Source organism: Ochlerotatus camptorhynchus, unplaced genomic scaffold (assembly GCF_037179485.1).
Source record: "Ochlerotatus camptorhynchus isolate MF236.1 unplaced genomic scaffold, CSIRO-AGI_Acam_v1.1 ptg000062l, whole genome shotgun sequence".
In the NCBI taxonomy this organism is placed as follows: domain Eukaryota; kingdom Metazoa; phylum Arthropoda; class Insecta; order Diptera; family Culicidae; genus Ochlerotatus; species Ochlerotatus camptorhynchus.
This window is the reverse complement of record NW_027040552.1, coordinates 2981742-2997722: the sequence shown is the minus strand read 5'-3', so window position 1 is coordinate 2997722 and position 15981 is coordinate 2981742. Positions and strand designations below refer to the sequence as shown.

General features: G+C 37.6%; 1 protein-coding gene across 8 annotated transcripts in view; it reads right to left on the bottom strand.

The window, feature by feature from the left end:
- Window positions 1-9802, bottom strand: part of LOC135717661 (solute carrier family 35 member F3) — a 272141-nt gene extending 262339 nt beyond the window's left edge. For all 8 annotated transcript variants that reach the window (XR_010520328.1, XM_065239850.1, XM_065239852.1 and 5 more), the window contains exon 1: window positions 9582-9802. The gene's annotated coding sequence lies outside the window, so the exon portion shown is untranslated. The remainder of the gene's footprint in view (window positions 1-9581) is intronic.
- Between the last annotated feature and the right edge of the window lie 6179 nt (window positions 9803-15981).

Genomic DNA, 15981 nt, shown 5'->3' with positions numbered 1-15981 from the left:
GAAGGAGCTATTGCAAAACAGGAAGTACATGCCCTACATCACCCACCAGGTAAGCCTAAGCCTAAGAAAGTGGGAGGATTGAGTCATTCAGCTGGCAAGTCCACTGGTGACCTGCATTGCTATCGCTGCGGCGATAAGTCACATCTAGCAAAAAAAAGTGCCGCTACCAGAATACGGTGTGCTCTTATTGTAAAATCAATGGACACCTGGAACGAGTGTGCATGAAGAAAGCTGATGCAAATAAGTTTTTCCTTTATTTACAAGGCTTTCAGCCATTGGCTTATTCGCCTTGGGCCAGCTTCAAATAAGGGTGAATCCAGCCGGCAGAGGGCTGCGAAAACTAACTACATTGATCTACGTGACAATGCTGGAAGTTTGCTGGAAAAGAGGTTATGGCTGACGATGAAGGTTTACGGTGTCGTTGTTTGCTTCGAGGTCGATACTGGAAGTCCAGTTGGCATGATCAATTCCCATTACTTCGATAAATACTTTCGGGGCTGGATTTGGAAAGAAGTGGTCAGCTACTGCAATACCGATACCTACGTCAAAGGTGTTTTCGATGCCTATGTGGAATACAACGAAAAAGAAGCGCGTTGCCACTGTACGTCGTTGATTCCGGGAAGCACCCTCTGTTGAGCCGTGAATGGCTGAAGGTTATAACGGTTGATTGGAATTCTTTGCTGCGTAACCATCAACTTGATGAGTCCATCTTCTGCTGCGTTGGCCAAGTTTTTCAAGACGTACGGGAAGGTGTTTGAAGATTCGATCACCCTGAAACCTAATGCGACTCCAGTTTTTCTGAAGGCTCGGAAGGTTCCCTTCAATTTGAAAAAAAGCAGTTGCGGACGAACTAGTTAGTTTCTGAGGGGGTTCTAACCAAGGTGGATACTAGCAGCTGGGCAACACCCTCTGTTTCCGTCAAAAAGTCAGATAACCCGGGTCAGGATCCGTGGTGATTACAAACAAACAATATATCCCAATCTGAAGAACGATCGGCATCCACTTTCATCTGTAGATGAACTGTTTGCGTCTCTAGCGGGAGGAGACAAGTTTACCAAAATCGATTTAGTGCAAGCGTACCTACAGTTGGAAGTCTACCCGTAATATAGAGAATTACTTACGTTGAATACGCATCGAGGATTGTAGCGACCGAACCGTGTAGCGACCGAACCGTGTAGCGACCGAAGACTTGAAGAAGTGTTGCGAAGATTGGATCACCACAACATTCGTGTAAACATGAAGAAGTGCGAGTTTTTTGCCGAACGTATTGAATACTGCGGATACCTTATTGTCCGCCAAGGTATTCACAAGGTGCCGAAGAAGATGTATGCTATGAAGTACGTTCGTTTATTGGGTTCATCAATTACTACGGCCGGGTTTTCGACAATTTTGAGTACAATGATTTACCCTCTGAACAACCTACAGTGGATTTCAAGTGGATGAGAGAGTGTGAGCATTCTTTCAATGCCATCAAACAGCAAATTCAATCAGAGAGGTTTTTGGTGCATTATTCGCTGGAGTTGCCACTACTTATAGCTACGGAGCTCAATCGCACACAACAAAAATACATGCAAGCGGATAAAGAAGTCTACGCCATCATCTTTGGGGTCAAGAAATTTTTCCAATACCTATACGGGCGAAGGTTCATCCTGGTGACGGACAACCATGCGATTACGAACACCTTCAATGAACATAAGGATCTGTCAGTAATGTCTGCATTACGAATGCAGCATTATGCTAATATTCTACAATCCTTGGACTACGAAGTGCGATTCCGGAAGTCCGTTGACCATGCCAATGTTGATGCGATGTCAAGATGTCCACTAAAGCGATCCGAACCGGAAACTGTTTTTGAGGAGTCAGATGTGGTAGAGATGCATCTAATCGATACCCTTCCTGTGATGGCAGAAATGTTAGCCTAAGTGACAGCCGAGGACAAGTCTGTTTAGAAGCTGATCCAGACGTTGATGTACGGACAAGCAGTTGAAGGTAACGATTGTTTTGGTGCTGCGCGGAGCTCGTGTTTACGTTCCGGCTCCACTACGAGTACTGAAGGAACTTCACTCGACTCATTCCGAGATTACACGCACCAAATCGCTGGCAAGAGGATTCTGCTGGTGGTCGGGAATCGACCACGACATCGAGAGTTTGGTTTCTAACGGAGCAGATTGTCAGAACCAGTGAAAGTTCTTCGGTATCCATGAGAACCTGCTACCGAACCGTTCCAGAGACAGGGTGTCTACTACCTGGGAAAACCTGGAAAACCGGGAGTTTACAGGGAGTTTTATTTTTCTGGAAAAACCTGGAATATTCAGGGAATTTGGTTCCACTCAGGGAATTTTCCAATTATCACTCCATTCGTAATTCAAAAGAAGTTTTTCGTTCAGTTTCTCGAAACGTTTCTTAAGGACACTGGATTTGACAAGCATCTGACATCTAAGACAACGTGTGCGAACAAGACAAGTTCATTCAGAGAGTCTTGTCACGCGCGCTCTTCGCTGATTTGTATGTGGATTATCAAAATCGTCGTAAAAAGGAAACAGCCGAAAAAGAGAGACTGGCAAAAGGAAGCATACGAAGCATGTATTGTATAAGAATAAGCATGCCAGACAGCTGGTCTGAGAGCCTACATTGAATTTTTTTTTTTTAGCTTCAGAGAGGGTCGGAGATCTACTGAGAAATTTGTTGAGCTTCAGGGTAGTTAGTAGATCTTGAGAACAGAACTACAAACAAATTAAAAGTAATTAACAGAAATTCATAAAAACAACATCACAAGAGAGGTCGTAGATCTTCAGATAAATGTTCAAAGAAATTTTCAAAACTTCAAGCAAGCAAAAATAGTTTCAAATCAATTTGAAAAACTTTAAGCGAAATTTTGCAAATCTTCAGGGAAATTTGCATAACTTCAGACAAGTCTAAGAATCTACAGTGAAATATAAAGTATTTCACAGAAGTTTGGAGATCCTCGAAACATTATTCAACATCAGAAAAGTTCGTAGATCTTCAGAACAAAGTTACAGAACCTTGAAAAAAATTACAGTATTTCTGAAAAAATCACAAGAATCTCAGAAATGTTAATGACTCTTCAGTAAAAATTGCAGAACTTCAGGGAAGTTCGGCGGTTTAAAAAAAAAAATTTACACGATTTCAGGAAAATTTTTAGATCTTGAGAGAGACATTTAAAACTTCAAAGCAGCTCAAATATGTTCAGATAAATTTTGACAACTTGAGGTAATCTTCAACGAAATTTTCAAATCTTCAGGGTAACCCGAGAGGAATTTACAAAACATCAGAGAAGTTTGCAGATCTACTGAGAAATTTATTGAGCCTCAAGTTTTTATTTGTATATCTTGGGAATAGAGCTACGGAGCTTAAGACAACTTTACAGAACTTTAAAGATATTTGCAGGCATTTGACAGAAAGTTTCACAGTTTCACACAAATGTGAGATCTTCAGAAAAATTCGTTAAATGTCAGAAAAGCACCTCAATTCCAAAAACAAATCGCAGCGAAGAACAAAAGTACAATATTTTGCAGAACTCCATGGAAGTCGAAAATAGATACACACCAAAAAAATCTGAATTTTACTGGCGATGTAAACATCCATGCATGCAAACATTCATACATGTAAGCTTCCTTTTCACGTAAACTAGCAACTTGCAAGAAAAGTGGACAGTTGCATACAATATATGGGATATTACATGACATGTCTCATAAATTTACACGATCTATAATCTAAACTTGTATGATATATGACGCTCCATTTATGTGCATCATAGTAACGGAAATTTACACTACTTTTTTTTAGCTGTGTAGATTTAAAGAACTTCAGAGAAGTCCGTAGACCTTAAAAGAAGTCCGTAGACCTTAAGAGAAGTCTGTAGAACGTCAGAAAGTTAGTACGTTTTTAGAAAAATTTGCAAAACTTCAGCAAAACTCACAGATCTTCGGGAAAGTTCGCCGATCTTTAGTTCAAGAATCCACAAAGAAATTTAAAGAACTTTAGAAAAGTTCGGAGATCTACTGTGAAATTTATTGAACTTCAGGGCAGTTCGTAGATCTTTAGAGCAGAAATACAGTACTTCAGAAAACTTTACAGAATTTGAAATAAATTTTAGGATCTTCAGAAAAGTTCAGAGGATAGATCTTAAATCTACTGAAAAATTAGCAGATGTTTAAATAAATTTTCAGAATTTTACTGCGGTTCTTGGATTTTGAAAGACATTTACAGAACTTCAGGTAAGTTCGCTGATCTTTAGAGATATTTGCACAGCTTCAGAAAAATTAGAAAAACTTCAGAATACTTCCTAAAACTTCCGGAAAGCTCAAAAATTTCTAGATAATCTTTTAATTCTTTAGAAAATTGTATAGATGTTCAGAAATATTTGCAGATATTCATTGAATCATGAAAATCTGCAGAGAAAATTACAGAACTGTCAAGAAGTTTGTAGATTATTAGAAATTTTGTGAACATCAGAGATAATTGTTGATCTTCAAGGATCTTAAATCTCCAGGGATTCAGGAACTTTGTAGATTTTTAGGAAAATTTGCAGAACTTCTGAAGAACACACAGAGCTTCAAATAAATCTGTAGAACTACCGAGAAATTTACAGATTGTCAGGAAAGATTGTTGATCTTTAAAAAAATTTTACCGGAGAACAGAAACAAAACTTCAGGGACGTCAGAAGGTTTGAAGACCTTGCAGAATTGAGTTGTTAACAGAAATTTTCAGAACTCAAGGAATCATGTATATCTAGTGAGAACTTTTCCCACTAGCTTGTCTAAAGTTGGTATCGACATCCTGGCAAAGATTTGAAATCCATTTTCATCTTCATATCGCAGCGCTTGATGGACAAGATGAGCCAGATCCCTGCCGGTGTTCCTCCTGAGTAACTATTTCCTACTCCACAAAGTACACCTTCTCTTCCTCATTTTATTTAAAATAATAAAAGCAAATACGTCTGCCGAAACTAGAGCAATTTTCCGGTAATTCATGATGGAAGTATTTACTTTTGATTCCTGATACAGTTTTGTTTTGAAATCTAAATTGGCAGTTCTTTCGACATGTGCAAGCAGTATGAACACCAGCAAACAGGGGGGTTCGACAAAGTGTGTCGAAAGTAAATTCGAGCAGATTTTTCATTATGGCGGCGGTCAAAGTCAGACCAAGAAATCAGATAGTCTAAAACGGACCTCAAGAGATTTTAGACATGTGAAACCATGATTTATTCTGTCTTGATCTTCCAAACATAGTTGAACTCAAACATATTATCAAAATGATATGTTGTTTTTGAAAGCATATTGTTATCAAATTTTGATATATCGTTTTATCGAAATAGTATAGAAAGGTTTCTTACTTATATTTATATTCTTGAATTAAAAAAAATACTACACAAATAAGTACCAACGACCAAGTTTGAACAATCGAAAATAACATAAATCAATAAGTACATAAAAGGGATTCCAGATGGATAAATAGATAAAATAATAATGTGTATAATTTGTATGCACCTGGAAATTTTTTTCATCCGACCTGGAAAAACCTGGAAAACTCAGGGAATTTGATTCCTTGGATTGAGTAGACACCCTGAGAGAGTCATGTGGATTTTTCTGGGCCTTTCCTGGATTCATATTTGTTCATCATGCGCTTATACAAAATGGCCGGAAATTTTTGTCTGCAAGTCGATCACAGCCGAAAGTACGCAGAAAATGTGTCGTGAAATCATTAGTCGATTTGGAATTCCTGCGGTGAGCGGTCATGGAACACAATTTACAGTAGAATGCAATTATACTTAATATTGGTGCACCGTACCACCCTGCTACCAACGGTCAGGCGGAGAGATACTTGCAGAGTTTTAAGCAAAAACTCAAAGCTTTGCATTGCTCGAACTTTTCTTCGTACACGGCCCCACCATCTTTTGCACGAGCCCTATTCCCAGTTCTGCAGTTTGGCTGCCAAATTCCATTCCACTTGAAATTCTGCAACCTTCCTCTTGCTGCTCCAGAAAAGGCAGTAGTCTCTTCCGTAGACACTCTTCCTGGTAAATTTGCTGGTTCCTGGTCCACAAGTAATGAAAGTGTCGCTATTCAACCCATAACTGCTGATTGCTTGCGAGACTATGAACTTTTTGATTTACATTCTTGCAGGGCACTCTTCCTGTCAACCGAGGTATAGAATGCCTGCCCAGGAATTTGATCGAAAACTTTTTAGCCTTAGGCTAGTTCATCTCTTATGATCGAAAACTGCCTGGAGCGTATATACCAGGATTTTTGTTTCGAGCGTGCAGGATCGAATCGCAACGTGCTTGCTCCGGTAAAACCATGATGTAAACAAATGAACTTATCCTGAACAAATTATGAGCAACTCAAATTTACCCGATGCAAAAATTAAATTCAAAATTGAAACTGTATTGAACAAAGCACAATAGTTCCAACAATCAATACGAAACTAACGATTTTAAATTGGCTCACTACTTGACTAGCCTATTGGTCCCAAGCAAATCGATTAACGTATCCCACTCTAGTCGAAATTCTAGTACTGCGCAATGTTTGTTTTGATTCGCTATGAAAGTTTGACAGATAAAATGAGGGGTTATTGGTTTTTCCTATGTTTCGAGGGGTGAATCGATTAGCTTGGGACCGAAGAGAGTACCAGAGCTGAGCCAAAAAGTTGAGCACCTTTCTTCGGGACCTTCTAGTCTTAGAGTTACCTCTATGGTACCAGAGCTGAGCCAAAAAGTTGAGCACATTATTTCGGGTCCTTCTAGTCTTAGAGTTACCTCTATGGTAGTTCCATAGAGGTAACTCTAAGACTAGTTGGTCCCGAAGAAACGTGCTAAGCTTTTTGGCTCAGTTCTGGTACTATTTCGGTCCCAAGCTAATCGATTCACCCCTCGAAACATAAGAAAATCCAATAAACCCTCATTTTATCTGTCATACTTTCATAGCGAATCAAAACAAACATTGTGTAGTACTAGAATTTTGACTAGAATGGGATACGTTAATCAATTTGCTTGGGACCAATAGGCTAGTCAAGTAGTGAGCCAATTTTAAATCGTTAGTTTCGTATTGATTGTTGGTAGTTCTGCCCACATAAATGCGAACCACAGACAAACAGACATATAACATTGAATATTTCTCATTGTAAAACATCGACGCTAAAACATTACGGCCATCTGTTGAGTACACTGTGGTGGGTAGTACGCTGAGCAGATGGTCCAACCAACAATCAATACGAAACTAACGATTTATTGGCTCACTACTTGACTAGCCTATTGGTCCCAAGCAAATGATTAACGTAGCCCATTCTAGTAGTAATTATAGTACTACACAATGTTTGTTTTGATTCAATATGAAAATTTGACAGATAAAATGAGGGGTTAGTGGATTTCCCTATGTTTCGAGGGGTGTATCGATTAGCTTGGGAACGAAGCGAGTACCAGAGCTGAGCCAAAAAGTTGAGCTCGTTTCTTCGGGACCTTCTGGTCTTAGAGTTACCTCTATGGTATAACCATAGTCGTAATAAATCGTTATTTTCCACCGATTAGTACCAATGACATTTATATAAGGTCTGGGCCAACAGGCAGCTTGCTGGTATTAGAAGCAAACAGAGCGAACAGATAGAAATACGTCACTGCCAACAGCTGTTTCGTGTAAAAGATAAACATTGCAATAACATACGAACACCACTAAACAATTGCACATTTCACTAACACCAATAACCCCTTTTGGCCCAGACCTTATATAAACGTCATTGGATTGGTACAACTGTCTGTGTAGTGAGATGGCAGTTTCGTTGGTATGTGGAACTGGTTCCGATGCTCAAGTGCAGGAAATTTACTATGTCGGTCGTTGGCGACAAGGCCGCACTTTGTCGAACCAATAAATGGATTCCTCCTTAGCGAGTAGGGACGTCAAATATACATCGCAGAACTCTTCAACCCGACTGCGTGTCACCATTTCGCTAAGATCTAAGATTTTCATTCTATATGTGTCATTAGTTGAGTTGAGACAAGTATTTCACCAAGGAGAGCATGAGTTCCCTATTCAAGAAATATGGGAAACTTTTCTTTGAATAAACGAGCAATAGTATGAATAGAGAATGCCACCCAAGTAGAATGCTTTAAAACCTCGATAAAACTAGCAATGTTGCTTGGGCAGCTTCTTGTTTTCATTAAATCCCCAGCCAATCCTTTTATTTTGCAAATATCAACAACAGGATTTGTATAATACAATTTCTGTAATGTATACTGTAAAATGTCCAGTTGCAATAATAATAAGAATAATGAATATAATCTGTTACCCTGAAACTGTCACATTGCTGCATTGAATGTTATCACTGCCCCAGTACAAATCATTGGAATATTTTGAGAGCCATGGTTATTTCAGGAGAGGGCCAAGCGAACCAAATGCCTTCCCAGTAAATATGCATAGATGTGTGACTAGAAGGTATGTTTTTAATCTGCAAGCGGTATGATACACATATAAACGATTATAATCTATAGGTAATTACTACATTTCGAAGGACGAGCAATTTCGAGGATGATGTTCCGGGGCCTCCCTTAGCTCAGTCGGTAAAGGCGCAGCTACAAAGCAAGACCATGCTGGAGGTGACTGGGTTCGTGTCCCGGTCCGGTCTAGGAATTTTTCGGGTTGGAAAATTTCTCGACTTCCCTGGGCATAGAAGTATGATTGTACTTGCCACACAATTATACTAATGCAAAAATGGTAGCAGGCATCGAAAGCTCTCAATTAATAACTGTGGAAGTGCATCTAGAACACTGAGTCGAGAGCACGCAATAAGCTAATATGCCATAAGCAATAAGCTTGAAATGCGAAGAAGAAGAAGAAGTTCCGGTATGAAACGCCGTTAGATGATATTGTTGTTTGACAAGTGGGGAAAGAGCACAACAAAACATGCTTACTGAGTCTGCTTGAATTGAATTTTGAGCAACTCGAGTTACTCAGAGTAAATCAATATTAACTCCGTTCTAACTCATGATCAAAAGCTGTCTTACTTCTAGATAAAACCTTATTAAACTTGCAATGCTACTTGGGCTCCTGTTCGTTGATTCAATAGCATTCAGAATTGATTTAATACCTATTTCAAATATTCCAACCACCGCTGTTCCAGCCTGACTTATTCCAACTGAGCTAGCACTCAGGATACCAACACGCTCGTATTGACTACACTACACTAACTGCCAAACACATGCTCACCGTCGTCAACGAAGTTAATGTCAGTAGGAATTACCAGCAAAGAGAGAAAGAGCCGACCAGCTCCCACACTCACTAAAAGAGGAAATACGCGAAGCAAAAATGTAATTTTTTCACTTTTCCATTCTTCGTCTACACATTTGCTATTCATTTAATCGAAATTGATTATCTGGAAATTGAATCACTTATCGTCAATTGTTCTTGGAACATAATCATTTTCATTATTGTTACCAGCTAATCGTAGCTGGCATGCAGGTCTACTCCTCCAGTGTCCAGGCAAAAGTCTACCAAGATTCCGGATCTCCCCAGGACGAGAAACAAATGGATGTGGACTATCCGCAGACGGTAAAAAAAACTTGAACTCACTTGTCCACACATTCGATAAATTCACTGCAATGAATGTTTCATCCTTCAATCCTCCCACAACAGGATAATCACCAATCGATTCGACGAACGAAAGCCACACACCGATTCCCAGTTTTCACTCTTCTTCCTCTATATATTTGGGGCTGGGATGGAGAAAAAACGCGCCCATCACGATTAGGCCAAGGAGATTTAGTTGTGTTTCGCGACGCCTCGGGTCAAGTTCTCTACTCGGACTGAGGAAAATTCTGTCAATGGACGAGACTTTTATGTAATCGGATTTTCCTCCTGGCTGGCGTTGCCGGAGAGAAAGAGAATACACAGCAACGCAAAGGAGTTCCTGGAACTCACCCACACACAGACACCCGCATGTTAAGGAAGAGAAAACTGCGTGGAGGAAATGCTGGTTCTGATGTAATGGTGAGTAAACAGGTTACTCGCATTTTCTCTCCATGTGTTGCATCGGCAAGAGGTAAACAAATGTGGACGCATGGTCGATTGCTAGGAAGCGGAAACATTTTTCGGTGGAAGCTGTGTGTAAAAGCCGTGTTCACACCCTTAATCACCCAATTCATTTAACACTCCGAATACGATGCCTCCGAAAAACGTTTAACGGCAAGTTTGCAAACGCATTGCTTAGCCATTTTTTGATGAATTTCTTCTGTATATTATTTTGATTTTAAACACATTGAAAATAGGGTCGACTAAGTAGTCGAGTTTAAACAGCGAAAATAGTCATTATACGTTTTTATAAAGGTGTGTTTATGGGTTTTGCAAGTGGCTTAAGATCTCTAATTTAGATTGATGGGCACAAATGTTCATAATAAGCCAGAATACAATCATGGTTCCTGTATATCGATCCTGGAGAAAACGGAAAGGTCCTCGAAAGATCCGGAACATCCGTAAAAGGGGTAAGTCCACGGACCTGATCCTAAAGCTCCGTTATTTTTTTAAAACATTAGGAACTGTAATATAAGTAAGAATTTGGGGTCGTGACATAAACACCGACAAACCGACATGAATGATCATACAAATTAGAAAGAAATTTCTGATCAAAGCACAAAACTGACATCTGCCGCCGTATTCGCGGAAAATATTTATCCCTGCCACGAACACGCGTACAAAAATTAGACACGAACCAATCTAATCTATTTCGGACAAATTATTTTTTATCTAGATAAAACATTTCTATGGCTGCACATTTGAATCGGCCGTTATAGATTCTCGATCAAGAGTTAAGTTTATGTTTCATGTCGGTTAGTCGGTGACATAAACATGAACCTGGATGGCCATGGGACCGTCCTCCGGATGATACGGAAAATCGGTAAAAGTGGTCCATCTATGAAACTGATTCTAGAGCTCCGCAGGTTTTTAGAAAACACGTGGAACTGTGATATCAAGCTGAAAATTGCATTAGGTCCTAAGTCACATTGACAGACTCTCTTCGTCGACTTTCTCTTTGTATCCTTACGGCCAATTAAAGACATTCCCAGAAGTTTTTATCAAGCATCTAATACGACAAATACAACAAGAAACAGATATGTGCTCAAGTTATTAATGAAAGAGAAAGTCGACGAAGAGAATCGATCAATTTTACTTGGGACGTAATGTAATGTTCAGCTTGATATAAGAAAGAATTTGGGGTCGTGACATAAACAGGACCCAGATGGCTATGAGACCGTCCTCCAAAAGATCCGGAACATCACTTTTTCCTGAATAAACTTTTTTCCATTTACCGCTAATTGCCGTTAAACTACTATATAAAAATAAAAAAAAATATATGCAATTTGAGTAATTTTAATTTTTTTTTAAATTTTGATATTTTTTTTGCATATATTTTTTTACAGTGTATTTTTTTTTCTTGAAAGGCACAGTACTTCAAGCATAATTTTTCAAAAGGACGTAAGTCGCAAAAATAAACAAATCGATATTTTGCATCTAATCGAATATAAAATACATGCTTTTCCTACGAGTTAATGAAAAACAAGATTTGAAATTGTAATGCATTATGGAAAATATATTTAATGAACGCCCTATGTGACCTTCTTTCAATGTTTTTAAAATGGTGTTGATACACCCTTTTATTGTCAACATGACTTAACTGTTAAAATTTGATGATAACACAAAAACTGCAGATACGCGCACAGTCAAGCGTCGTATGTGAAAAAACAAAGCAACCACTATCAATCAGCAAATGCGTCAAGTTTGTATGTTTGTTTTTGTATTTCCAGGAGCAACATGTTTATTATTTCAAAAGTATTCTAATAAAATTGCACTTTAATCTTGACTTTAATATGTATTGAACTTCAAATACCAATCTGACCAGCGCTTTCTTAATACGAAAAACACAAAACGTATAACATCTGACAGCAGATAATGCGGTGACCCTCTTATCTCCGCTTTTAACATCGATTATTTCACAACTCTGGGTAGTTATGTAAATAAACCAACCAACCGACAATTCCTCAATGCTTTTCGAGCTGCCGACGTATCTTCACTGCAAAACAAAAACCGGTGTATCTGATTTGACGTATGTGAAAACCCTTCTGTCAAATAGACGAATCATGCAGGGTGTATGTAACAATCAAGGTGTGATAAAGACGAATCAATCAGGGTGTATGTGAGTAGTACACAAGTAAAAGGTGTATGATTTTGTTTTATCAAAAGGCTTGTCCGTGTTTGCAAAACTCGACATTTTTCAAAATTCTCTTAAACGCTTTCCCTTTATCCAACTAATAGCACAAACAGATTTAAAAAAATAGCTTTAACTTTTAAATAGCATTTAATAATCTCATATAGACATTGCTATACAATGTTTCTAATTTCCTATCCAATGTTACATACGTCCTTTTAAAAAGTTATGCTTGACTTGTCCGCAACTTTGCCGAAGACACCATCTCGATCAAATAAATCGTTCGCGAGATATATGTTTTTTTATTGATGCGTATCATTTTTGCATAATCCCTTTTCAAGTATTAGTCGTGTACAAAAACAGGGAACCAAATATGTAAAATGCTATATTGGAGAATAATAAACAACTGTTTAAAATAACAAGTAATTCTAAAAACAACGATCCGAAACAATTTGCGAATCTATGTGGAACTACACTGGAGTCGCTTTTTACGCCGGTGATTCGTCCCGCGTAAGAAAAAAAACCGTGTAAATTCCGGAATTCACGTAAAAAACCGCGTAAATTCTGAAATCCACGTAAAAAAAAGCCGCGTAAAAGAACCGTGTAAAAACCGCGTAAATAGCGACTTCAGTGTATAACGATAAACCATAGAGGTAACTCTAAGACCAGAAGATCCCGAAGAAACGTGCTCAACTTTTTGGCTCAGCTCTGGTACTATCTTCGGACATCGATTGCCATCCATAGACGACAATCGAATGTGCAGGAGGGCAGCTTCCACACCTGCGTAAGATATCGCACCCATTCAACACACATGGGCCGGGACCAACGGCTTTACTTCCCTTCCGAAGGAAGACGTGACGAGAGATTTTTATGCCTCAGAAAAATCCCACCGACCTCGGCTGGGATTGAACCCATTGGGGTGAGAAAGCTATCACGCTTACCACTACACCCCCGGCGCCGGCTGGAGATGGCCATCAGAGGCCAATTTCGTAGCCCGGATAAAAATAAACAACGCACGAGATGAAAACATACATGGAAAGACGAAACAACTCAAAATTAAGTCTTTTTTACTCACCTTGACAGCTAAGTGCAACCAGTCAATATTGATTTCTTTGCGTTTCCAATTCTAAGTATTTTGCAAAGACATAGTGGAACCAACCGGTGGAAACTAACGATTTTAAACTGGCTCACTACTTGACTAGCCTATTGGTCCCAAGCAGATCGACTAACGTAGCCCATTCTAGTATAAATTCCAGCACTACACTATGTTTGTTTTGATTCGCTATGCAAGTTTGACAGATAAAATGAGGGGTTCGTGGATTTTCCTATGTTTCGAGGGGTGCTTCGATTAGCTTGGGACCGAAGATAGTACCAGAGCTGAGCCAAAAAGTTGAGCTCGTTTCTTCGGGACCTTCTGGTCTTAGAGTTACCTCTATGCTAATACCTTGTACAGACATACAAAGTACACTGTTGTGCCATAGAGGTAACTCTAAGACTAGAAGGTCCCGAAATAACGTGCTCAACTTTTTGGCTCAGCTCTGGTAATCTCTTCGGTCCAAAGCAAATCGATTCACCCCTTGTACCAACAATCAATACGAAACTAACGATTTTAAATTGGCTCACTACTTGACTAGCCTATTGGTCCCAAGGAAATCGATTACGTACCCCATTCTAGTCAAAATTCTAGTACTGCACTATGTTAGTTTTGATTTGCTAGGAAAGTTTGACAGATAAAATAAGGGGCTAGTGGATTTTCCTAGGTTTCGAGGGGTGAATAGATTAGCTTGGGACCGAAGATAGTACCAGAGCTGAGTCAAAAAGTTGGGCACGTCTCTTCGGGACCTTCTAATGAATGAATGAATGAATGAATGAATGAATGAATGAATGAATGAATGAATGAATGAATGAATGAATGAATGAATGAATGAATGAATGAATGAATGAATGAATGAATGAATGAATGAATGAATGAATGAATGAATGAATGAATGAATGAATGAATGAATGAATGAATGAATGAATGAATGAATGAATGAATGAATGAATGAATGAATGAATGAATGAATGAATGAATGAATGAATGAATGAATGAATGAATGAATGAATGAATGAATGAATGAATGAATGAATGAATGAATGAATGAATGAATGAATGAATGAATGAATGAATGAATGAATGAATGAATGAATGAATGAATGAATGAATGAATGAATGAATGAATGAATGAATGAATGAATGAATGAATGAATGAATGAATGAATGAATGAATGAATGAATGAATGAATGAATGAATGAATGAATGAATGAATGAATGAATGAATGAATGAATGAATGAATGAATGAATGAATGAATGAATGAATGAATGAATGAATGAATGAATGAATGAATGAATGAATGAATGAATGAATGAATGAATGAATGAATGAATGAATGAATGAATGAATGAATGAATGAATGAATGAATGAATGAATGAATGAATGAATGAATGAATGAATGAATGAATGAATGAATGAATGAATGAATGAATGAATGAATGAATGAATGAATGAATGAATGAATGAATGAATGAATGAATGAATGAATGAATGAATGAATGAATGAATGAATGAATGAATGAATGAATGAATGAATGAATGAATGAATGAATGAATGAATGAATGAATGAATGAATGAATGAATGAATGAATGAATGAATGAATGAATGAATGAATGAATGAATGAATGAATGAATGAATGAATGAATGAATGAATGAATGAATGAATGAATGAATGAATGAATGAATGAATGAATGAATGAATGAATGAATGAATGAATGAATGAATGAATGAATGAATGAATGAATGAATGAATGAATGAATGAATGAATGAATGAATGAATGAATGAATGAATGAATGAATGAATGAATGAATGAATGAATGAATGAATGAATGAATGAATGAATGAATGAATGAATGAATGAATGAATGAATGAATCTATTAATGAATGAATGAATGAATGAATGAATGAATGAATGAATGAATGAATGAATGAATGAATGAATGAATGAATGAATGAATGAATGAATGAATGAATGAATGAATGAATGAATGAATGAATGAATGAATGAATCTATTAATGAATGAATGAATGAATGAATGAATGAATGAATTAACAAATAAATAAATAAATAAATCAATAAATAATTAAGGGGAGGTTTACTTGGATTTTTTCAAAAAAAATGATTTTTTTTTGCATAAAATGAAACCTACAAGTGTGTACACTGAACCAATATGACAAATTCCTGTTATGTGGAAGTCTAATAAATTTGCGCTATTAGATAATCAAATGAAAATGATATGATTGAAAATGTGTCAGGTAAATTCTATATGAATATCTGATACATTTACAATGCTGATAATTTGGAAACATTTATATGATCGTCATATGATAAATGAAAATTGACCAAATTACAATAATTAACTGAAATGGATTTGAAACCCATAAGCAAAAGCTTTACTTTTCAGCACAATAAAATATATGTGTCATAAATCAATCGAAGTAAAGTTTATGTGAAAATCACATGAAATTTACTTCTTCTTTTGACACATATATTTAATCGATTTCTAAAAATAAATCGAAAAATAAACATCAGGCAGTGGGGAGCTTTCACAGTTGTGTCTTTTTTATTGTAGCTGATTTGGGATTCGATCAAGAACTGTTGAGGTGTGATGCTTCGGTGTCTGCGCTCTATTCCACTGGGCCACGGCTTACTTCAATATTGAGCTC